Here is a 26,305-nt window from a genome sequence, read left to right on the forward strand (position 1 = left end):
GCTTGAGGGATGCCCGGTAGCATGTTACAACGCCCCCTCCTACACTAAAGAGCCTCTCCGATGGGGCACTTGTCGCAGGTATTGAGAGGTATTTCCATCAATCATTAAAATGGTATCAATCATTAATATGTGTGCAGACAAGGTAAAAAAAAGAAAAAAAAAAAATTTTTAAAAAAAAGTGAAAAATCGATTTTACGATTTTCACATTTTAACATCGTTCTAATTACATAATCGCGATTACGATTTAAAATCGATTAATCGAACAGCCCTATGTGCAATATTTTAGTATCTATGTGCCTTTCAAAGAAATACAGGTGGAATGCTACTCAAAAAACAAAAAAAAAGCAAAGAAAAAACCCACTTTCTTCATTGTGGTCACATATGTTAATCCCAGAAATGTAAGAAAAAACAAAAAAAGCAGCAACATCCAAGCAGGTTTACAGCCTACATGCTGCTTCACCACGGATCAGCAGATTTGAATTTTAAGAAACATAAAAAAGGTGACATTGAGAAGATTGGTGACAAATCCAAACCAGCTCCGTCTCATCCCGTCTCCTAAAGTGACAGCATGTGTGACGCATGGTCTTCCTCCGACAAGTAGCACCGCGAGAGATCTGACCCAGGAGTGTGATCGGTGGGGAGCCACCACTTAACTGTCAGTGATGTTAGGTGAATTCATTTTCCAGACAGGAAACAACTGTTTCAATGATCAGCTTGGGGGCCATTATATATTTATTTATTTTTTTTATGACAAATACAAGCACAGAATCTGCGTGCAGTAATACTGTTCTGGCTCAAGTCTGACTTTCCGCATTTCCGACCAGCACCCCGTCTGTCTGACTGGCTGTCTGAATGCTGGAACGTGTCCGGCCTGAATGTCCTCGCTGACGTCTCAACAAGTCATTGCAACAGCTTTTTAGGTTCTAAGCATCACATTTGAGGAAGTTGGCAGTTTCCAGTCAGAGTTCAGCCAATATAATCAGCTAAAAGTAAAAGTGTACCTGTGAATGGCTTCATCTACAGTACAGCTCAGTATCCTCTCAGGACGACTACTATATAATCCAACAGTGCAAGCTGGGATTTGAGACTGCTTAGGAAGATGACAGACGGGATTGGTAACAAATCCTCTTATCTTCAGCTCACTTCATTTCCATAAGTGTCAACATATTTGAAATATGGAGAACTTGCAGTAAATGAAGATTCAATGCGGGGGGTTTTGTGAAATAGACAAAAATACACCAAACCTCAGTGCTGCATGATGGGATATCCAAAACTCAACTCAAATTCACTCTCAATTCACTCACTAACAATGTGTTTGCCATCAGCAGTTTTGGAGTGTGGCGTGCAGCGATGTTTCGATATTGCTCCATCATTTTGGATACCGATTTGGATACCTGGGGTTTAGCATTTAGCTAGCACTGATCTGACATCCGTGTTAGTTTAGAAAAAGCTGCTGATTTCTTTTTTGATCATTTTTACGACTAACCTCTGATGGGTGCTAGATGATTGTCTCAAGGCCGTCATTCAACTAAACCGCTGCTTCAAATGTTGACATAAACAGAAAAATCTAACATTTCCAAAGATCAATAGGAGGTGGTCATCTAAGACAACGACTTTTTTTCATTATTGCTGTGGCTTTCTACCTTTTTTGGGGTGAATTTCTCTCTTTGAGTTTGCAGTTGAGGTTCCCACATCTTCTTCTTTGACTGGTCCCCTTTTCACCTGATGGCTACTAAATGCTTAATAAGCTTGCTTTGTAACATTCAGCAATATTCATGGCACATCTGGAAACCCTAGCCCTACATAATGAGCGGTACGTCATGAAACAACACCATGATGCTCATTCAAGCAACTAATATCTCCAACTGCCAACTCAAAACAGAGAAATGTAAGATATTATTGTATAAATTCCTGTCCTGGCTTTTAGAGCACTGAAGACAAACTGGGAGTTTGTTTATAAAACTTAAGTGGTCCTGACTGGTTCTTGGACATTCATACTCAGATATGGATGCCTGTGTTTTTAGAAGAATTGCAGAGTAGTACCAGAATCGGCTTTGGACTTGAAACAACTCCAATTTAAAGATAAAGCCAACTTTCACTGTCAGAGGATCTGAAATTCCCCCTACTAACGAGAGTTGGGTGGTTGTCCACGGAAAAACACATTCACATTGAAGCAAGCTCAACCTTAACACCAAGAACTGCTCTAATTTCAGGCTGAAACTAACAAGAAGGTAATATGCTTTAGTCTGTGTGTGTGTGTGTGTGTGTGTGTGTGTGTGTGTGTAGTGCTGTCACAGTGTAAAGATTTACACACACTGGGGAACGGATTAGCAGATATCAAGTGTCTTTTCTGCGTCCGCTCCCTCTGCTTGCATCACTGTTGATACGTTTGGGAGTTTTCCATGGGAGAAGGAATGCAGTAATGAATTCTTTTAATTGTCCAAACGCCGCCTCAGCGCTCAGCCTACTCAGCCGTCCCAACACACGCACACACACACATCAAGCACATAAACACACACTGTCAACATACTGTATGCACATACCAGTCATTCTGTCTCCACAATGCTCCATTACTAGCCTCCACTAAACCCCATCTCTGGGTGCTTTTCCTGACCAGCACACACATTTAGCTCAGAAATGGCTGCAATTGCTCTAAAAATATGACAAGTAAGTATTTTTTTCAAGCCTCGAACAAGACAAGTGACATTGATGAACATAATTATCAGAATACATCATACTCACTATAAAGCACAGGGGAAAAAACTAACAGGTGCGAGATTTTGTTCAGTACATCTGCCTTTACGGTTATTGGTGGTTAGCTACTTGTAGTTTCTCTAGTAAGCAAAGTTGTACTACTGTGGTAACAGTTTGGCTTATTAGCAACGTGACTGATGGAGCAGGAAGTGGTGGAATACTTAAATACGTCACAGAGAGAAGATGTCAGACCGTTTATTCAAACTTTGACCCAACGGGGGCGTTGGCCTGCAGTCGTGTGTTCCTTGATTGCCAGAGTCAAAACAAACCTCCCACAGGTATTCTACCGTATACAGCACTTAGGCGGTTTATAAAGTTTGTAGATAACACTTTGCTCTTTGTGTAATTTACTGTGTTAGAGTTATAATCTTTCACTAAACAGGCGTCTTGAATATAGTAAACCATGGGTAGCTAACTGCTGGGTTGATAACCTGAGTTTGAACTTGTGCTGAGCTGTCCCTAGACGGTATAAATAGACCTGGACAAACCCTCTGTGATGTCACCCACAGGTTTTCTTAAGAGTTGGTGTGAAGTCCTTTGTTTTGCTGATCTAGACAATGCTGTGTTGGCAGGAGCTGACTCCATCCATCCCCAGGTAATCTAGACATGGGCAAGTGGGCAGAATGAACAAGCCCAGCAAATGTTTGGACAGATAACCGCCACTAGCCTAGCCTCGGCTTCTGTCAGCAGAAAAGCCAACAGAGAAGCCGGTTCCACAATGATGCTGTCACTCGGAAAAAAGTCAGTCAGTCAGTCTGTTCTGCATCTTAATGCCGTGACAAAACTCAACACTTTATTGCAAGCCTTTATTGTTTTGCCTTTTTTTCTGTTGTCTTGATGGGTTGTACTGGCAGTAATTTCACTGTGCCGGGACCCTAACTCAACAACAAATAAGGCTCTAATCTAATCTATCTTTAGTCCTGTCACGTGTGACTTGTGTCGTTCCATGATGCAGTTTGTGTCTACAACCAGTTAGCAGCGTTGTCGTCCTCTGATTCACACAGGAATCTGAACACTGATGATCCAACACCCCCAATCTTCAACTTAAAACTCAACTTTATAGTCTTCAGATGCAAGATGTAAGGCCCTTACATCTAAGGTGTGTAGTCAGACTCTCATCAAGGACTTAGAATCTGCAAAGGCGTGAGGCTGTCAGTAGCGTGTTCACGTGGCATCTTCAGTCAAGGTTAACCAACAGCCTCAGTGTACTCATGCTCCAACCAGGACTCGTACCAGAACACCGCTGCACAGCTCTGTGGCCGCCCGTGAGTTTCTGAACACCACTTATCTCTTCCTGTGTCTCATCTTCGCCTCCTCCTGTGCTCCCAGCCAGCCCACTAAAAGCTTCCCCCGGGGGTGGGATTCATGATGTCCAGGTGTGTGCATGTGTGTGCTCTGTATAGAGTTACCGCGGTCCCCCTCTGAGTACAGCTGTCTCAGATGTGGCCAAATCAATGAAACGCAACCCTGGCAGACAGCGTTCTGTTGACACACGAATGCAGCATGATCCTGAGCAGAGCACGTCCTCTCTATCAAATATAGGTACCGGTATGCACATTTATTTCAGTAGTGATGTGACAATCAGCTAAAGCCACGAAGAAAGTTGAGATGAACTGGTTTGTTTTGCAAGTACATGCACATTTGTCTACTGCGCACACAGGAGTTTGAATACAGACACAGAGGCGACGGTGAAGGAAACCTGACATCAGAAGTCACCTTGTGATGTTGTTCTGATGTGTGTTGGCCTCATTTTCAGCCATGCAGTCTCGCTCTGTGTGGCAAGAGTTCATGTTTCAAAAGAGAAATGACTTAAATACACAAGACAGGTAATACCAACAAACCATCACTTACACCTTATAGAACTACTTTTCCATACCTTTTCTCCGTTCCAGCTCTGAAAGGACGGATATCTGCTGTTACTGCCTCATGGCCCTGCTCACTAACAACATCCGAGAGAGGAAATCTAACAAATGTTCTTTCCTGTTCTGCCTTCTTCTATTCCTGCCTCTCCTTGTCTGCTCTGTCCTTGGTGTAGCGCTGTCATGTCCATTCCTCTGCTGCTACTTGTTCTTGGGGCTTTTATTATTTAGCACCTGTCGACCGTGGAACAGAAAACCATGTCATCCCAACGCTGTGACGTAAAAACAACACCCACACAGCCTCGCGCTCCAAGAGCTGCAGTCCTTGCAGAACCACGCACCTCTTGACTGTTGACACACGCCGAGACCTGAATCTGGCAGGTTCCAGATGATGTGAACACACTTCACACACTCACCGGCACACGCGCTCCTGGCGTTTCTGATGTACATTAGCTAATGTGCGAAGACGGCCGGGCTGAATTACCACTACAGCTAATGACTATTTCATGTCTGGATGGAAAGAAGAGCAGAGTGGAGGACGAGAGGCCAGAAACTAAACACGGGGTTGGATTCAATCAATCCAACTCCAACCTGTATTCTTATAATAACTTACATGTGGATTTAATTAGAATAATAATGCTCCAGCCAAGGAAAAGAACATGACATGCTAATAATTTGGGGTACAGGTTGGCATGCATGGCTCAGAGATAAACATTTAGATTTCTGGGTAAAGGGTTCTGTGAGGCGATGCGTTGATTATGTGAGGTATTTCTTTGTTTGAGCAGAAAATATGTGATTTAATCTGCAACGACAGGACCATATCGGAGCTTTTTCTTATCCTTTATCTTTTGACGCAGTCAATGCTTTTTCTTCCCAGAAAAGTGACTCAAATGGTTTATCTGAAGTGCTCCTACTGACATTCACTTACTCACTTTACAGGTGAAGCAAAAAGCTTGTGCACCGGCGGACGGGGTGGTCTCTCTGCATATGTGCTTTACAGGACGAAGGAAGACAACGTCTACTGCTGTCAGAAAGGCTAAAGTGAAGAAAAACTAAAATATCTAGTGGTCATGACACAGATTTCTATTCCACTTTTTCCACTCCAACACAGGAACCATTGTGGGCGTCAGTGTTTCTATTGAACTGTGTTTTTCTTTTCATGAGCGTAATTCTCCTACTTCTCTCTCCGTAACTTCGTAACTCTCTGTATCTCATCTTGCGAGACTTTTCTTCAAATCAAAGAAAAAGGGATCTCGACTTCGAAGGAGATGGAGAAAAACAAAGACGAATTGTTGCGACTGCTGCTGCTACCACTGTTTTCCAAAATAATAGCCTTTGTCTACTGCAGTAAACTATGATTAAGTAGTGGTACTACTATATGGTATTACATCATATAAATGAGACCAAAAACAGTCTCATCCAGTGATGCCAGAGACGTGCAAATGCGAAGGAAAAAGTGTTTCCATGACACTTTTATGATAAACTGGATTATCTACAAGTCTGAAAAACCCCCTCATGAAAAAGTAAAAAGGTTTTTGTGACATTTCTTCCCAATTCTGGGTGTTTCCATCACAGGTTTTTCCTTGCAACATTTAGCTGTTTCATAATTCTGGTGGTAATGTGCAAGTGAAAAGTGAAATGTAGCTGGAAGGAATAAAACGTTTTTCTTTCTTTGTACCAACGTTGTTAACTTCTGTTGAACATTTTAACATGGTTGTTAATGGAAATTAACTCGCTATGGAGCCGGCCCCTCTGGGTCATTCGAGGACCTGCTAGTTTCGGGACGCCTGTGCAGGCCGGGTGGAGCCCCTTGGTTGCAAACAGCTATGACATTTACGAGGCTCGTGTCATTGCAATTCCCCCGTTCCTCCAAACCGACTGTCCTGACTGCTGTCTGCGGCAGGGAGAGATATTACATTGGCACATCATGTAAAGTGTGTCATTGTTTAACAAGCAATCGCACTACAAAACCTTGTTTAATAAAGATGTATGCTTACAAAGCAGATCTTTAAAGATGTATCTGATATTGTCTTTACACACAGTGTGGCTGCTGGTGTTGCAGTTATTAACCGATGTCTTTACCACGTCTCCACAGAGTCCCAGCGTTCTCCTGGCCGATGAATGACAGGACCTCATGGGCCCAGAGATTATAATACCCAGCGTGGGATGGACGTGATTTAACTTTTACACCCCTTGCTTCATTAGCTTTTAGTGGGGTCTTGCTTGCTCAGCTAATAACGATACTTGACTTTATTTTTTCCTCTGCTCAGGAAGTGTGTCAGCACGCAGTTATTCCCTGCTGTTAAACCTCCACTGCTACGCGTCAGGCCTGTTGACACGGCTTTACGATTGATATAATGAAAAAGCACTTAAGTACTATTTTCAAGGTTTATTTGGAATATTTGTAAGTATATGTGTTCTTTCTGTGTAGTAAAGGTGTCTCCAGGTATGTAGATGAAACAGCGCGAGTTCAGCTTGTCACAACTTGCCTCCATCCCCAACCACTTATATTTACAGCACAACTGGTCACTCTTTGTGTCAAAAGAAAGACTACGACGGAGTATTAGGGCCAAACAAAAAAACAAAAAAAGGAAATTACGAGAATAAAGTCATAATGTAATGAGAATAAAGTCGTAAAATTACGAGAATAAAGTCATAATATTACGAGAATAAAGTCGTAAAATTACGAGAATAAAGTCATAATATTACGAGAATAAAGTCGTAAAATTGAGAGAATAAAGTCATAATATTACGAGAATAAAGTCGTAATATATTATAAATATATAAATATAACTTCACAAGATGCTCAATATTCTTCATTTTAACACAGGGAGAAGAAGCTCTTCCTGTTAGAGTTCTCATAAATTATATTCTCATAATATTACGACTTTATTCTCGCAACATTACGACTTTATTCTCGTAATTTTACGACTTTATTCTCGTAATTTTACGACTTTATTCTCGTAATATTACGACTTTATTCTATTACGACTTTATTCTCGCAACATTACGACTTTATTCTCGTAATTTTACTACTTTATTCTCATTATATTATGACTTTATTCTCGTAATTTCCAATTTTTTTTGTCTTAGTTTGGCCCTAATACTCGTAAAAGACAGAATCACATATGTGCGGAAAAAAAACACTACAAATTCCTGAGAGAGAAAATCACTTCATTATCTGGAGATACTCTTGCTTGGAGTCCCAGCTCGTACGTTTCTTCCACTTTAGTAACAATAAACACATGACTGAGAGGATTCTCTGGCCACATGCGCCGCACTGGACTGTAAATAAAAACACATGGACACATTGAAGACATTAAAAAGGGAAATATGTTCAAAGAGTGGCAGATAAAGCAGCAAATTTAGTAGAGGAGCTGTGGTTAGATGTGGCTCCATGGTAACATGTCACCCTCAGGGAGGCTTCAGCAGTTATGACATTATCAATCAATAACACAAGTAAGGGTTTCATAACCAGCTCCGTCACGTCTCTTCTCCATCTATCTTCTGGAGCCATTGCTACACTCGACCAAAGCGACTAAAATAAACCTCCTGATGTTCTTATTTACATCTCGTCTGCATTTGTTCAGAAAACAAATGCAAAGTAAATAGCACAAGAAGACAAACATTTTCCTGAAACGTCGGTTCCAAAAACCTGTTTTCCTTGATTTTGTGGTATCTCCTGGTAAACGGGTTGCAGATTTTGTTGCAGTGTTTTTGTGCACCACGGTTCTGATAGTCACTGTGAATTTTCCTACAGTATAATGACATAATAGATGGGGGGGAAACCTGGGAGTGTAAAAGAAAAGAACTGAGTTCGACCTTAAGAGCAGGACAAAGTGACCTGGTGCCTTTTCCCCTCCTTCAGATCGGCAGCAGTAATCACCATTGCTTCACAGAAACGTCTCTACACGTATGACCAGAGACAACCTGCTGCAGCAAGTTTCACACTCATCCATCACTGTTTTCAAAGTCTTTTCTCTCCTCTGTCAACTCCCAGCTCACAATGTCCTCTACTTCCTCCTTTTGTGTTCCTCCTTTATGTGTGGCACTCTTCTTTGTAGAAGTCTAAGCAGTCACATTTGACTTAAAAGTGAAAAAAAAGTAATATACCAAACATGTTGTCCTATTAAAATGCAGACGCGTTGTGCACATGGACAATTTAATGCAAAGATTCGGCAAGAGATGTTTTATCTGCATGAGAGTTCACATTAGATGCTCATCAAAAGAGATGCTGCACTCAGAAACAAGGCTAATGAGGGATATAATGAGCAGTATACAAACATATGGAGTCTGGTGCATGAAAGGCTGTTGTTTGAAGTTCCCCACCCACACGAGACACCAGCCAAATCTTCATTATATCTCTGAGTCAGTGGTCACTTTAAAGACCATCCAGTATCTGAATTTCCATCTGATTTCAAGGTTGACGTGTTCATGTGGACACCAGTGCAAAAGCACGAGGAGTGTGCATGTTTTAAAATGCATTAATGTCTTCAGTGAGACAACAAGCAGTCCATGTCCTTAATATGTCCGTATATGGCTTAGTCCAGGCAAGCCTCCCACATGCTTATTACCTCTGTCAGTTTGTTATACCATTATAGATTTACTGCAACACTGTGAAACTGGGAGATTAAAGGGTTCCTTAGGATCAGATTCAACACTAAAACTCATAATGGCATATATAATTCATAATTCGGGATCTTTTAATCTTTCCAAGAATGACCCTCAGATGGAAGAATCCCAGAGTGTATAAGAAGAACTGGATAACCCTCCTATGACATCACCGGTAGGTTTTTTTAAAGCCTCTTTCCCCCCTCATACTGCATGGCTCCATGTTGTAAAAGCGATGAGAAAGCTTTTACAACACGGGGCCATGCAAGGGATGAGCAAGCCTGCAACCCAGGAACTTTATTTAAGTCTCACTAAGCTATTTCAATTAAAAATTGAACTTCATTCTGATCAAATCTGCCTAAACATCCTGATTTCAAGGACGCTACCAAACCAACGTCTGGAACGAGTGGTGCCAGGGAAACAAGGCATCAGCGAAGACTGACTCACGTTCAAAGTCAGCCCCGAGTGGTCAGTTGAGGAACTGCAGCTTTTCTTGTTTCCAAATTGAATTCACCCAGAAGGGGAACTGTTCCCAACCTTGGGGAGAATGCAAGAGCTATCCATTCGATACCAACCCTCCTCAATAGTCTTCCCTAAGAAGAAGCAGTACCTCTAACTGCACCATTCCTTCTACATGTGAAAACTCTTCAGCAGCGTCGTCGTTAAAAGTGCAGCTCCCGTAAACTGTCTTCTCTTTTAGTGGGCAGATTCATTTCCTTGATCCACCTGATTGCAAACATAGGAACTGCACTTCTACTTTAATCTTTTTTGTAATGTGACGGCGAGTCAAATTATAAAAGGCCTTTGGGACCCATTGTGTTATATGTCCATGTCCTTCAACGTAATGTGATCACTGTAGCCAGTTGTCACTTATTATTTAGGTCCATTTTCCGCTCTTTTGTAAAGATGAAGAACAGGTTTTTCTGAACTTTGTCTGCAGCCAAGAACCAGTTGTTAAATGTCTTTTCCACAAGTCAAGATTACCCGGTGTCTCCAGATAAATATCTGTCCATCTGAGAATGTCATTTGGACAAAAAACTATATTCCTTCGAATAATTTGTCAGGATACAACTGTCAGTTGGGTGGACGACTGCATTTTTGTGTCCACGCATGACGTGCATTTGTTTTTACATCATTATGGGGGCCACAACCTTAGAACCATAAATTATGCTCCATCAGTAACAGGAGTTTTGCGGCCACCAGCGAGCCTCCAGGAATTCAACCAATCAGAAAACACTTCACCGGTATTGGTCTGTTTTCAGGAATAGCCTCTCCTTGTGATTCTTTGTCATGAAGAAATAATTATAGGCTTTTGGAGTTATGGTGTAAGCCTACTCTAGAGGTGTCCAAGATTACAATTAGATGGCTGATAATAGTTTAATACAGTTTTTATTAAAGGAGCTTGAGGCTCCTTTTAAGAAATGAGACTCTCTAGCGCCACCCTTCACCACGACGGCCGTCGGGGGTACTGCAGCCAACAGCGAAGCCGGCACGGGAGAACGGGGAGAACGCGCATGCAGCGTCATGTGACGTCACATCCGCAGCCCAGCGCGGGAAATTCGGGACCGAATTGCAGCACATTTTGCAGCACACAGCCTGTTCAAGGCAAAGGAGAGATACACTAGAGGGCTCATTCTTTTGGGTTTGGAACGCTTCATCTGACATTATTACTAGAAAACTTAAAATGTATACAGATCTTTTTCATAAATCTTGCCACAATCCGGCCTCAAGCTCCTTTAAGGTTCAGACTTGGTTTTGGGGTTAGCATCAGGGTTATGATTAGGTTGTTTACAGTTAGAAATTCAGTTATGATGGTTAAAGTTAGGGTTAGGTAGCTCACCTGTTTGAGCAAGCGCCCCATGTACGGAGGCTGCAGTCTTAGTGCAGCCAGCACATGTTCAAGTCCTCCATTTTCTATTAGGAGCTAGGCAAGTTGTGTCAGTGGAACAAGACAAAATAATATATACAGTATGTGTGTACATCTGATGTAAAATAAAACTCCTCTTTGGATCAATATTCTTAAGGCTCACTCCACTCCCTTGTGACAGAGATACAGTAACTACACACACCTCCTGAATTTCAAATCTTAACCATTGGCTATCTGATGCATGCAAACATATACATCAGTAATGTGCAGAACACTAAATCGCAGATAGTATTACCTTAAACATACACATTTGTGGAAAAAATGTGTTTTCTGTTGACAAATATTGAAACTTAGAATTTTGGATTATTTCTTGCGGAGTCTAAAGATCAATACCAAAATGTCTTTGTTCTCTGGCTTTTAAAGAAAGCCCTGGTTCATACAGTACATCCACACTCACACAGACACACCCACTACAGTCCCCAGGTGTGATTTGTGGAGATGTGAACCCTCTGAAGGTGAACCCCATGGTGAGCAAAAGCGGGGGGCTGCGCCTTTGTGCCGTCATGTAGACAGCCAGACTGAAAGACAAGGTGTACAAAGGGAAGCTGCCTCGAAACAGACAACCAGAAATAAATTACACATCTTCCACATGCCAGCATTACTTAACGGGGGGGACACAATGAAAAACTCTGTAATAAACGTGCAGATTGATGGATGCTGAAGAGTTAAGGAGGGGGTGAAGGATGGAGGGATGGAGCTTTTATCTGGAGGAGGAAAAGCCAAATTAGTATTGTACCATGATCTCCCCTCCTCCTGGGACAGAGTCAATTAGCCTGCCTGGAGGAGCTGGGGGATGGTGCCGATAAAGAGGGTGGGGCCTGGGGAGGCGGTGTAGAGGACGAGGCTGAGGGCTTTAGTTAAAGGGTATTGATGGTCTGGAGGTGGCAGCTGTACAAAATGTTCACGTGGTTCTGCAATCATGTCCCAGCGTCTGGTGTCGTGATCACCGAATTAGTCCTGATGTACATATTAACACGGAGATAAGGGAGGATAACTGGGTAAAACTGAAAGTAACTGGAAGCCATAAGAAAGCAGTGATGGTGTAGGTGTGGCAGCTCTGGTAGGAGCCAGTTTTCTTACCAGATCAATACATCCCATCAAAACTGATAATATATGTAGTCTAGCCTCTGCCAAAACCTGGCAGCGTGATCTATCAATCATGAAAAAAAAAAACATCACAAATTCTCTCTTTGTTTTCTTTTTCTTTTGTATTTTTTGTTCTTTTTCTTTCAAGAAGCAGAATCAAGCTGGATTGTGGGAGGGGAGAGCAACGAGGTGTGGAAACGACGGGGGGCGGGGGGCTCTGTGGCGAATAAGAGTAGAGGAGGGAAACAGAAGTATGGACAAGCTAGAGATAGAAAAAAAGGTTGAGGAAAAAGTTAAATTCCAAAGAAAACAGCATTTTTTTTCTGAAACTGTCAATCTTTCACTCGGTGATGGTATGAATTAAATAGGTCTGGTGGACACTCTCCAGTGGTCTTCTCATTAGGAAAGCAACCAGTCACAGAGGGAGTTGGTTTGAGGAGCTTTGGTGGAAAATTCGTACGAAATTTTGTACGTGTGTGTGTGTGTGTGTGTGTGTGTGTGTGTGTGTGTGTGCGTGCGTGTGTGTGTGTGTGTGTGTGCTTATGAGTTTACCAAATGATATGCCAGACAGCCCACATGTGTGGTATCATCACCAGTGCCAGCAGAGGGTGGCAGGTACTTGAGTGACAGGTTAAAAAGCGAAGGGGAAGGAGAAGAAGCTGCACTGCACACGCTCAGTCGCGTACCACCAGGCAGGCCTGCGCATCCTTCCTTATCTGACAGGCACACTGCAGAACAGCAAAATCCTCTGCATAAGCCCCTCAAGCGCTACCCTGGGACAGATGTGTGTGTGTGTGTGTGTTTGTGTTTTAACACGTGTGTGACAGAGATGGCGGGAATCTCGTTATTTTCTCCATCTTCCCGTGTAAAGCCTGCTAATTCCCCCTCACCTTCAGCACCGCATGACTACTCAAGGTGATGGGACAGGACAGGCCTGGAGTCCAAACTCACATCCACACAAAGTGAGAGAGCAATTACAGGTCAGTCTGGCAGAGGAGAGGCTGTTCTGCCCGAGCAACACTCACACCGGAGCGCTGGTAAGAGAAAAGAAGAATTTGTGCACGGGATGCACAAAGACTGAGATCTTTCGATGTGGGACAATGCACATTAACTGAACTGTTTGCAACAGACAGTGGACAGATATTGTGCACTTCTGTATTTGACAGCGTTTAGATTAAACAGGACATTAGATGTTTCTGCTGACACGTCAGTAATATTTTGGTAATAAAATACAAATGTTAAAAAACCTACTGGAAGGTTTGTTAGTCGTCTGGATGTCAAACAAAGTATGTTTTTTTTTCCTGTTTTTATGTAAATGGTGTGAAATTACGTGGTTGTCAGTGTTGCCTCACAGCAAGAAGGTTCCTGGTTTAACTCCCGGGTGCTGTGGGAGACCTTTTGTGTTTAAAACGAGTTTAAACGTTTTCCCTGTGCTTGCGTGGGTTCTCTCCGGGTTCTCTCCGGTCAAACAAACATGTATGTGTGGGTTGATTGGCAATTCTAAATTACCCGTAGGTGTGTGTGAGTGTGAATGATTGAAAGGGTTGCGTCAGGAAGGGCATCCAGCTTAAAATGGGGTAACATCGATGTGAAGACCATGATCCGCTCCGCTCAGAGGAATTAAGCCAAAATGGTTGATGATGGGTGTGAAATTAGCCAAATATCCTAATTTATTAATACTATTGTCTTTGTAACCAAGGACCAATGCACTGGAGAGTCTTGGGTTACTGGCTCTAAAACTTTACGGAATTATAAAACCCTATCACAGACCAATTTATAAATTAATAGTATGAAGTATGATTTTTACTTTATTAACCCGCAACTCACCACTCAAAGATGATGAATGTCCTGTAGCAATACTTTGACACTTTTTTTTTTACACCTGCTTATTAGCAAAGTAAAAATTATGCAAATTCATAGGTGTGACTTTAATTTTAGGGAACTTACATTTTAAATAAGACCCTTTGCGCTGCAGTTTGGCTTCGCTGTGGTTGCATTTCAGCATTTCAGACATTTTTGAGGCGGTCTTGAGTGCCACCTGTCCAGGTGGATTTATGAGATAGTTTACAAGTTTGTCTGGATGTTTTGAGACCACGTGAGAAGTCTTACCATTTTTGTTATTATTCATCTAAAAAATGTGGGTGGCGTCAAACAGAATGGGATTTTTAACTTTTTTAACTACGTGGTTGTAATCTCTTCTGGCACACTGAAATGCTTATGACCATTGACTTGATGTACGAATCGGGTTCCACTTGTGGTGTCTTATTTTGAAAATCAACCAGCTTCTCTATGCCACTCTTGAATCTGACTTCCTCCCATTGCCATCTGATGCGTGCAAATTAACGCAGGTTAGTCGAGGCTGAGCCACAAAACAGGCTCAGCACATATTTTTAACGGAGGAGTACGTTCAAATGCTTCAGGCGGAAACACTCATTGATTGAAGTGGCTGCAGTCGACCACGGCTGCCGCGGCACAGCCGGAGCTCTGCAGTTGTGCAGCGGTGGGACCCAGGGGTGAGAGGTAAAATATGTCCGGGCAGAGAGCTTTATCTTGATTAAGACTAACCTTTACTGATATTTTCAATTTAAATCTGAGTTTGTGATTTCGATTTTGAGCCAGATTGAGCTAAGATTAATGAAATTAACAACTGACAATGGAAAAGAAGAGAGGAAATTTATTTCTAAAATACATTAGAAATGAATACGATTTTTTTGCTTGTACCTGGTTTGAAAAAAATAGTGGAAAGAAGTGAATGAGCAGAGTGACAAAAAAATAAAATAAACGATAAACAGATCTACAACTAGGAGCTTTGGCTCAGGATGACATCATGTTGCCTCCTCGCCTGAAAATGCAAATAATCGTGGAAAATGTATAAATGTTCAACCTGGACCACTGGCTAACCTCGGAGGGCTAGTCCTTGACAACTTCTAACATTTTTTTGTCCAACTGGTATCCAGCTAGCAATAAAAATAAAGTCTACTTGGACAGATGATTGAATATTTGATGGCTGTGGATACGTTCTTTAACGCATACAAGATCTCTTACAAATAGATGTTATTAAGCTCTGTATTGTGTCTCAGCCCTTATCCTAGGACATCCTGCAATATAATTACATATTTTTTTATTCACTGAATTTAATGACTGTTTTATTAGGGTTAGGGTTAGTGTTAGGGTTAAGGATTTTCAAATTATTCATCCTAAAACATGAGGCCTCCTATGAAAAGAAAGCCACTAAATTTCCCTCATACGGTTTTGGTTTGTACCGATGAAACTTATCAACTTCGTTAAATTTAACATCTGGGATCAATAAAAATCACTCTTAAAACTCAAATGTGCTTATTTAATGGTAACATAAAACTTTAAATCCTCTGACTTTTTTCCCAGTTGAGGGGGATATATTCCGTTTTGTTTCACGTTTCAGGTCAGTCTGATATTGATTTTAACCTCATCTAACAATAAACTAACATGTGCTGTCTTTTGCTGGCAGGATTGAGTCCTTAGTAAAACCACAGGTGACTTTTAAATGGCAAAAAGTGAAAACTTTAGTTAGAAGCCGAAACGACATAAAACAAAAACAAAACGAAGGACATATATGGTCGGGCACTGCATCAAGAAACAAGCCTTTTTTATGCACTTTCTGTACACTTACAAAGTTAAAATTACTTTTGATTGTCTTTGGGGACTCTATCCACAGTACCACTTGAGGGAAATGACATTTTAATCTTGTCAGAGGTTTAAAATAGCAGTGCCAGTTGCTAACATTATTTGCTAATGCTAATTGCTAATTAATTGCTAAAACCACTTTAGTTATGGTCCATAACAAACGTTTACACCGTTAACTATCTAATAACAGGTTTTTCTAATACAACCCTGCAAATCCATTATAATACATCCAATTAGTCCATTCTTTACTTTTTTTAAAGTAATATATTTGCCAAAATACAATGTGGAAACATGCTATACCTTACAACTTTATCATGCCTGTTTTTACTTCTTGGCTCCATTACTTGCCATCCAAATGTATTTCTGTGCACTTTGAAGTCACTGACATGAAAAGATTGAACATCAGCAGTAGTCAAGGTATTACTTACATCCTTTATCTACCATTTGTAACAAAGTGATGGATTAGCTGACTGCAGCTCCACCCTTTTGTTACCCGTCCATCCTTCCGCAGCTTAAAGTTATCCACACATGATGGATGGAGCCTTTTTAAAAAAAAGTAGCAGTGTCCATATCCAACTTTAGCTATCATGAATGTACTTAAGAAAATTCTTTCTAATTTCAATAATAAAACTGGTAAACAACTTCTGAATTCAAAAATTCCAACAAATGGATTGTTCTGTAGCTTATTATGTATTCATGACTGTAAAATCCCAGATAATTAGGGGACATTTTTAAATTCTAGAGGATCATGTGTGATATAAAGTACATGCAGATTTAGATTTAAAGAATGCAATTGCTATGACATGTAAAAAAAGACACTTGCATAATTATAATTATATTTATGGACACATGTATATCTCATAGCTGTAGAAGAAAAATACAATAGAGTTACCTAAAAAAACTTCCCCTCTTCCCCTCTCTCATAATCAAGTACCATTAAGCCCTTCATTAGCTGTGGTTTGACACGTTTCCCAGCATTTCACTTTTTTTTTTCAATCAAGAGGATCGAAAAAAGAAAAACCAAAATAAATAATAAAAAGAAAGTGATGAAAGTTTGATGCTTACAGCCTTTTGCTTTTTATTTGAATGAGAGAACAACCTCCTCTCCCGTCTGTCCCCTCCGGCTATAGGGGAAAAAGTCAATATTGCAAGAGAGCGGAGACAGTCATTAAATATTTCAAACAAAGGAAAAACATTGCTGCCTGTTCTCGTGCAAAGTTGCAACTAAGATAAATTAATACGCAAAACCTGCCGATCCGTGAGAAGATTTCCTTATCATGTTCCCTACGCAAAGAGATTCAGCATCATAACATACTTCTATTAATCTTTTTAACTTCGCTATATATATATCTGTTCACTACTTTTTGCTGACCTGGTGGATCCTTATCTCAGCCCAGGGTTAAGGGGGTGTCAATGCGTTTTTCCGCTGAGGAAGAGTTGAACGGGGGGTTAATGGCTTTTAAGGTGTGACACTTGATCACTCTGGAGCCGCTTCACCCGGAAAGTTACCTTGGTGGTCAATTCATCAGCAGACCCACCTTGAACCCACACAGAGAAGTTGAGTTAAATAAATGTCCACTTTGCAGCTCTTTGATCTAAAACGATTGCTCACAAGAGCAAATGAAGTGTCTGGCCATGCGGTAAAGGAGCTCTGGTGAATGTGCTGTTACCGACACCGAGGTTGTCTGTCCTGGAGATGGTTCCGCGACACACCGTAGTAGGCAGTATAATTGGAATACACAATGGAAAAGGAGTCATTTTAAAACCTGGAAATGGACATAAATAGAAGGGCGTAACAGACGAGAGCAAAGTGACGTTTTGTCATTGGGTAGTGATCTTGTTTAGCATGAGACAGGTGATGTTATCGATGTTATTGTCATGTCTAAATAGCTAACAACTTAAAAAATCTGTCTGAGTTTATTACCCTGCTTGACTGAAGCAATCTCATGCCTTTTGGTCTGTCACCCCCAAAGACCGGACACATACTGTATCAAACGAGTTTAACTCCAAAAAGAAACTTCTTTTTAAGCTTGGTATCAGCTAAATTTTACTGGCTGTAAAACAAACTAAAAAAAAAAACACTTTCCTGAGAGAAGTTGAGGCTTTTTCGACTGGTGGCAGAACATTTTTTTTGGTGCCAACCCAATACATCCCTCAGTGTTAATGTACTTCAAAGAACTGCATTAGTTTTGCAGACCCAGTCACTACATAAATCATTTATAAAGTCTTTTGATTGTAAAAAAGGGGGGAAAAAAATCTCTGAAGCCAAAGAAACATTTGTTCTAAAAATCACTATTATAAAAAAGCACATATAAAACTGTCCTTGGCAATTAGATCACGTTTTACTCTTTTATTATATTTGTGAGACTTTCCAAAATTTAAGGAATGTAAATGTGCCTGACATCATCCCAGGAAAATCGGCGGGCCAAACTGGAACACTAACCTCCATCTGTAGGCATCTGAAAGTGAAATTAAACCTAGAAGTAAAAAAAAAAAACCTTGTTGGTTTATGCAACAACCAGGCAAGTAGGTTTCATAAAGTCAATCAGCATCATCTTCAGTTTCGTGTCCTGTTCCCATAACAAATATATAATCTGAAGGAAAGGAAACTCTTTTGCACCTCTTCCTTTACGGAAGGAAAGTTAATTTGTTCATGTTAAAAGTACAGACTGAGTAGACCATTTGGGGCGAGTTCAGAGTGGCCAGGGGCAAATCTGTCAGCAGTCAGCTGTCACCCTTCAGTAGGGGATCATCATGTGTGACCAGCGATCACCAACAAACCATCTCCAACTGCCATTGACATCTTTCCAGGCTACAGCTTTAAGCTACAGTTAGTGAGAAACCAAAGGGCCGGCTGATGTCACCATGAGGAAAAGAATCTTGCAGTTCAAAGTGGAAACTCCAGCGCTATTTGCAAAGATTATTATTTAACCTCTTGCTTTCTATAGCACAGACAATCTGATGCCCAAGCGTGCAAATCTACTCTTTTACTTGTGGTTGCATGTTTTATATTATATATTATGAAATATGTTTTGCACTTGTTTACGCATCATTTCCCACTTGCGTTTTATTGACAAAACTTCTTTGGAGTAAGTTAAATGTGTTGCTGTTTTGTAGTATGAGACCCCAGTCAGGCTGCAAGTTGAGGGGAAATGGGCTGCTTCACATCCACCAAGGCCCTCTCCCATAAAGACACACGTCTGAAGTCAAAGACAAGGAGTGATTTCTTTAAAAAAAAAAAAGGAAATAAAGGGCAAAACAAGGGTGAAAACTGGTTTTGTATTCCCTGGATGGAGATCAGGCTTTAACTTGAGATGCTGCCCCCATTTGGTGTGCAGTGTATCGCTACATAGAGCACCTTTAAATTAATCAAAACTCATTATAGGTTAAGTTCTTAGATCTTAGTGTATTATTGTGAGTTACTTGTCAACTAGGACATCAGCAAGATAAAATAAGACATCTATAAATTGCAGTTGAAAGATGACAATAACCTTTGAAACAGTCATTGGTGGACTTACACGACAAAGGAAGGGTTAATGCGTGAGCTCAACGGTCGGGTAATAGAGGGCTACAGTGCGTGTTGGGATGGATTTTGGGTGGAGAAGCTATAACAACCGGTGAGACCATTGATTACAGGACTGAATAGATGAAATGACAGACAAAATACACACCTGTTGGCCTGAAAACGTGCATACGCCCTCTCAGACAAAAACCAGAGGGTCCTCTGACTGACAGCAAGACTGAATAGGTCCCCAGAATGTACATAAACAAGAACAGACACACAAAGCTTTACATAGGTAGGAGAATAGGTGGAAGGGAGTGAAGAGAGGCGTGGAATTGAGGATGGAGTTAAGTAAAAAACTGAGACAAGCTAACAAAAGTGACAGGGAATATTAGGGTGGAGGTTCATAAAGGGGAAGAAAGATAAAACAACCAATAACAAGTGAAAAGGGAACAAAAAAAAAACCCTCAAATAACTTTACTGTTAAATTTAACTCCCTCTCAATCCCCCACTTCCACTGGTCCATCGGGAAATAAACCATCCAAAACGTGTTTCTCCCAAGCACACAAATCCCAGGAATAATTAAATCCAGTTCAAAACAATACAAAATAACACAAACACAAACAAAACACATTAAAATGTGCTCAGTCCACTGCAACACAAACCTGAACAGGTTATTCCACAGCTTCAAAATACTCAGAACACTACTTTGAAGGATGTTAAGTCTCAGAAATAAACCATTTTGGGAAATAAAGATGATTAAAAACACCCATTGCACACGTTACTGTGCCTCACAATCAAACACATCATTCCCCACATCAGTAAATCAATCAGCTGAATTTTCTGATAAAAATCTTCTCTTGAAATAATGACACCATGACAGAGAATAGTGATGCTGGAGCATCATGGATTGTGTAGTTTAGTGATAATCTCACCTTCCTCAGCAGCTTCCTCTGCCCGTGTCCCGTTTCAGTCCTCAGCCCTCTGAGTCACTTTCCCCTCGGCAGGTGCCGTCATGCTCAAATAGTCCACTGGTAAGGGCTAATCTCTATTTTTTTTTCTCTAACTCTATCCTTTTCCCTCCTCCTGTGAGTCCTTTTGAAATGTGTACCACCACAATAAAAGCAGTATTTATATTTGAGTGTGTGTGCTCATAACTCCAAAGGTCCTGGAATTCCTGAGTCTTGCGCTATAGAGCGAGCGTGGCTGAGCTCCCGCTCTGTCTCTCTTTCTGCACTCCTTTTTTTCTCTCCCCCCTTTCTCTCCAGACCGGGCAGAGAGGAGGGGAAGACATTGGGGGTGGGACGGAAGACAGAAGCTGCTTTCAGCCTACTCTTTCTCTCTCTGCTCTTCCTCCCCTGCTTTCTCTCCCCATGTCCGTTTCCCTGCGTCTCTTCCTTTTCACCTAACTTTTACGCTCTGTCTTTTGGCTTGTCCTCTGTGACAGATACTCTTTCACTGCTCAGCAGGGCGTGAAAGCAAAGCTCTCTGCTCCTTACACACACACATACGCACACACACACACACACACACACACACACACACACACACACACACACACACACCCTTGTCTTTCTCACAATGCCACTCCCTTTGCCACAGTCCAGAGGTGAAGTCGCTCCCTCGCTCTGTCACACGGCCACAGGATGTTCCTCTTAAAGGGTTTTTAATCTCTGTGATACTTTTCCTGGTTAGGAAAAGATAAAAATACTACTACTAATAATGATAATAATGACAAGCCTGTGCCCTACTTCTCTGGTCATCTATAGTTTAGATATTCATTTTTCTTTGAGTGATTTGCTCTTTACAAAAGTTCACAAATTCTTCAAAATGTCAAGTTATCCAAGAGCTCATTGTTCTTTTTCGGGTCAGTTGCCTTTTAAAGCCGAAATATGACTTACTCAATGTCCTAAATTCCAGGATCCTTAATGATTAAATCCTTAATAATGCCACGCTTGACCATTTATGTACTTTTCTGCAACATGAATTTCTTCTGTGGAGCAAATGAAGACGTGTGCTCTGTTTGTTGTATGCTTTGGAAAAAAAACACCACCTGAGATACAATTCTTCTTCTAGCTCCTGGTTGCCTCCTTGATATTGTTGACTCAGAGAATGAGAAGTTTGAAGAGAATGAAAGGAACTTCAGTAGCCATAGTTGCCGTCAGTCCCTGGCCTTTGGCCTGTGTTGGAGGGCAAGAGGAAGTGGTGCTGGTAGCTCCCATTAGCTCATGCTGGTAGCTGCCAGGTTCACTGCAGCTGAACATTCAGAACTTGGTCATAACATTCAACTTGGGCTTTCTGTTTGGATGTGTTTAGTAGAACATCCTAAACAACCTGTGTGAAAAACTCTGTTCAATTGGACTTGGGTTTTTCAAAGCTTGGTCCATGAAGGTTTAAGCTCCACCACCTTCTCCTGTCTTGTCCAGGCTAATTGCTTCACCAAATCCGTCTTTCTGGATTGCTCCTCCATAAAAGATACACCTCACCTTTGATAAGTGATCCTCTGCTCTTCCTCTACACAGTGTGCCAGTCCATTACTTCATAAGCTTGTGGTTCCTGAGCCCTTGATGTGTTGCTCTAAGTCATTTGTCCTTTGATTGGAATTCCCCAACACTCCTCCATGTAAAACACATCTATCCAACCAAGAGGGCTGGAAACTTTCCACGCTGTCATCCGGCGAGATGTGAGGTAAACACCCTGGACAGGTTGTCAGTCATCAAATACCTTTTCATTCATTCTTCTCACAAATAGTTCCTCTGCCTGTGTTCCTTGTCCTTTAACTATTCGTCCTAAGCCATCGTTTCCCCCTGAAGCTACTCAGGAACCACCAGCATTCATGTCCTGGAGAGTTCTTTAAAATCAATAATTTCCACTTGCCTATTGAAGTTGCATTAATCAGTATAGTTGAATCACTATGGTTCCCTTTCATTGTCAGCATCAATAAATGTTCTTTTGCTTCTCCCATTGATCTCTGTCGACCGCTGTTAACCTTTGCTCTTGGTACAAGAGGATGTCAAAGAAAGACTGGATATGGCAAGTAAATTATTGTTACAGCTTAGTGAGTTTTTTGTAAGAGAAACATTTTGTTCTGTTAACTGTGGCTAATTTTTTTTCCCCATATTTACTTTCTTAATTGAACAATTTGAATAGACTGACTAATTTATTGCATTTAGCTGCCGACAGTGTAGCACAGCCTAGCAGTATGAGTAATTAAAAAAAGCCATCCACACAATTATCCCGACACTGGCAGCATAGACTCTTTTCACTGACATCTGGAGACCCACACTTGAGCAGGTACACACCCAAACGCACACCCCACACACACACATAAACACCTGCTGAAGCTACTTTCATCTAAACACAAATACAAGCAACACCCACTGACACCAAATACACACAAACATGAACACACTGTATGCAGTCTGTCTGGCGTCTAGCTGGAACCATTTAGACAATCTCTAGTGGCCGAGGAGTTAGCCAATCACATCTGCCAGTCAGCAGCTTTCATTATCGCACACACACATCCACACACACGTGGAAGGTCCTTGGAGACTCCAGAATGGGAGAAATGTGTGTATGTGTGGGTGTGATCAAATGTAAATGCTGGGTTAGTCCAACACAACATAACAAATTGGAGCAAAACAGCATAAATTACAGGTGACAGCGAAACGATCTAATTGCAAGAACTGGACAAATATTACAAATTATAACAATGTGGTATAAACAGATGTGGCATCTTTTAGCTGTTAAGGAGATCTGTTTCTCCTGGATTACAGTCTTATCCAGCAGTACATTATAAAGCTGCACTTCATTTCTACATAATGGTTTTCTTAAAAAATAGGAACCTTCAAAACCATCACACATAATATTTTTATTTTTGAACATTGGACTTTAAAAATATAAATTGCATTGAAGATACAAGGATATCCATCATTCCTGCTGGAAACAATTGTGACTGTGATGTTTTAAGTACTGTATGGACCAGTTGACCATTTTTAGATACTTCTTCCTTTCCAACAACAACAAGGTTTTCTAAAGAGGGCCTTCGGAGCCTTTTTTCTTTTACTACAGGGATGTTGCAAAAGATTGGTAGCCAGCGGGAACATGCCCACCTTGGTTTAGTCACTGAAAGTTAGCTATTACACTTGCTGACCTATGATAATTACTGCACTCTCATTGTGTCCACATATCTCAAAAAATCCTCATTTTGAAATCACTATCGAAACAGCCTCTGAAACCTGCCGTCACTGAGTCTGCTGCTCGTGGAGCTACTCTAGGCCAGTTGGAGTCGCCTGTGTGTCGAGTGAGTTTGTCATGGTTTAGGGATTTTGTGGTCGTGTTGAGTTTGTTATACTTATATAATAGACTAAACTAACCCTTATTATTCACAAAGTTGTCACCATTGCATAATTTTGAGGTTGTTTGGTCTACAGAGCAATATGAATATCACCAAAAGACCAAATTAATGACCTCACTGACTTCTGTCCATCCATCCATTTTCTATACCCACTTCATCCTCAAGGTCTAAGGGGCTAAAGCTTACCTCAGCTGCCACTGGGCGAGAGGTAGGGTACACGGTAGAGTAGGGTACATGTACAAGTCACCAGTCCAGCACATGTACACAAACAAACAGCTGTGCACCCCAACACTCCACACACCAACCGAACATCCAACCTCACATACATGTTTTTGGACATTGTGCTACCTTCCAATTATTTTGAATGGATGCTCTTTGAATATTTGAATAGTCAGATGAATCAGAAACAATAAAAAAGTTATGTACTGTGGTATCAGTGCATTGTGTCTTGTTGAAAGTTGTTCATAGATACAGATTAACTGCTGATGCAGAAACTGTAAATGCTCCCAGACCAGTCTCTGAGCTCAGCAAGTGGAAAATCATGCTGATCTCTTGATGTAGCAGACTGAGTTGGTGCAAGATAGAGACCTTTTGGTCTTTGTTTTATTTCTTTATTCCTTTCTTTCTCTGCCTTTCATTAGCTCATTGCAGGCACTTCTGAATCAGGTTTTCCCATAATCTGATGCCCAACTCCTGACACAAAGGCTGAAAAGTCTGGCCATCCCGAAAATATCAACACCCCCCTCAACTGAAGCACCACATTTTTTTCCATTGCAACAAAGAATCACACACACACACACACACACACACACACACACACACACACACACGGATACACAAACATGTAACGCCCACCCCCCAACGCACGTGCATGCTCAAGCACTTGCTTCTTCCCTCATATACCTCACAAGTGCTTGGACCATTTGTTTTTGCTGGTGCCTTTTGAAATTTTGCAGTCTATAATTTATTTAACAGTTATTGATTGGCTACTTCTCCAACAGCAGCAAACCCTCGTCCACATGTTGGCTATCCCACATGCTCGCTATCCCATAGAAACAGGGGAACATGGGCAAAGAAAAGCAAATTCTCTCCTCTCTTTGTGTTTCTTCTTTACACATACATACAGTATAGACACAGACAGACACGCACACGTACAGACACACATCTTTGACCCTGGTACACTTTCTGCCGTCACAGCTAACCTTTGCTCAGAAAAGCCTTTGATTTTTCTTTCGGTTTCGTATGCCGTTATCTAAAATTACCTCCTCCCCTTTTAAATCCACGCACCCATCCATCCCAATCTTCTGTCCTCCAACTCTCATTCACCCCACCCTGCACCCTTTCTCCTCCCTCGTCTCTTCTCCACCCTTTCCCCTTTCTTTAATCATTTTGTTTCATATTCTGACTTCATCTATCTGTCCGTGCCTCTTCTCTCTGTTGCCACCCTTCTTCCTATGCTTCACTACCTCCTTAATCCCATTCCACCGCCGTTGGCCTTTGTTTCTTTTATTCCATTTTCCCATCTATCCTTTTGTAGCTCAATGTTTTTCACCTCCCATGAAGGTGTTTTTCTCTCCACAATTCATGCATCCACTTTTCCCTCATTTGCACCTTTCCCTCCATTTTTCTACCTCCTTTTCCCCTTGTCCCCAACCAGCAGTTGCACCTGCACCCATCCCTTCCTCCCTCCCTCTATTCCCTCTGTCTCTATTCTCTTGTTTGTTCAAGGCCTCTTTTAACGAAGCCAGGTCTTAACAGGCTATTGTCAGCGCTGACGTCTAGCCTGTCACACACACACGCGCGCGCACACACACACACACACACACACACACACACACACACACACACACACACACACACACACACACACACACACACACACACACACACACACACACACACACACACACACACACACACACACACACACACAAAACACAACATGCATGCTGACACGTATGTGTGATCATGAACACAAAAACTCACACATGCACACAAAATACACACTGCCCTCTGCAAAGGTCTCAACCTTTTCTGTCCCTGGACCCGTCCTCTTAAATCCTCCGTTTGGCCTTTAACTCTCTCACACGGAGAAAAGAAGAGCCAAGTTCAACACATTTCCTTCACAGAGCTCCTTTCAAACCTGTCCTCAGCAACTCAGGTTGAAAAGGTATTGCAAAAAGAAGAGCGACATTAAGCACTTGTGTAATAAAGTTAAAATGGTAACAAATGTACAAAATCCACAAAAGAAATATACGTAATTGCAATAAAATCTATTACAGGTGCATTCCCGCCCAGCATCTCAGCCTTTAACAACCCTCAAAAACATCATTCCCTGTAAGTGATAATGTGGACAGGGTTCTTACAGACAAACTAAAGTAATTGTAATTTTGTAAGTGTACAGAAAGTGTATAAAATGCTAGATTTATGTAGGTTTCTGCTTGCGGTTGCCACCACCTTGTTATAAATCTGTACAAGTCGACTATTGAGTTTGACTTAAACTACTGTCAACAGACACAAAAGGAGGAGAGTTTACAGCTTCTGCT

The 26,305-nt window shown here is 41.3% G+C and overlaps 1 protein-coding gene across 1 annotated transcript in view; it reads right to left on the bottom strand.

Annotated features, from left to right (window-relative positions):
* The window catches only part of sema3b (sema domain, immunoglobulin domain (Ig), short basic domain, secreted, (semaphorin) 3B), a 127,524-nt gene extending 106,751 nt beyond the window's left edge, over positions 1–20,773 (bottom strand). The window contains exon 1 of the mRNA XM_061736605.1: positions 20,338–20,773. The gene's annotated coding sequence lies outside the window, so the exon portion shown is untranslated. The remainder of the gene's footprint in view (positions 1–20,337) is intronic.
* Between the last annotated feature and the right edge of the window lie 5,532 nt (positions 20,774–26,305).

This window comes from Cololabis saira, chromosome 12 (genome assembly GCF_033807715.1).
Source record: "Cololabis saira isolate AMF1-May2022 chromosome 12, fColSai1.1, whole genome shotgun sequence".
NCBI classification, from domain to species: Eukaryota; Metazoa; Chordata; class Actinopteri; order Beloniformes; family Belonidae; genus Cololabis; species Cololabis saira.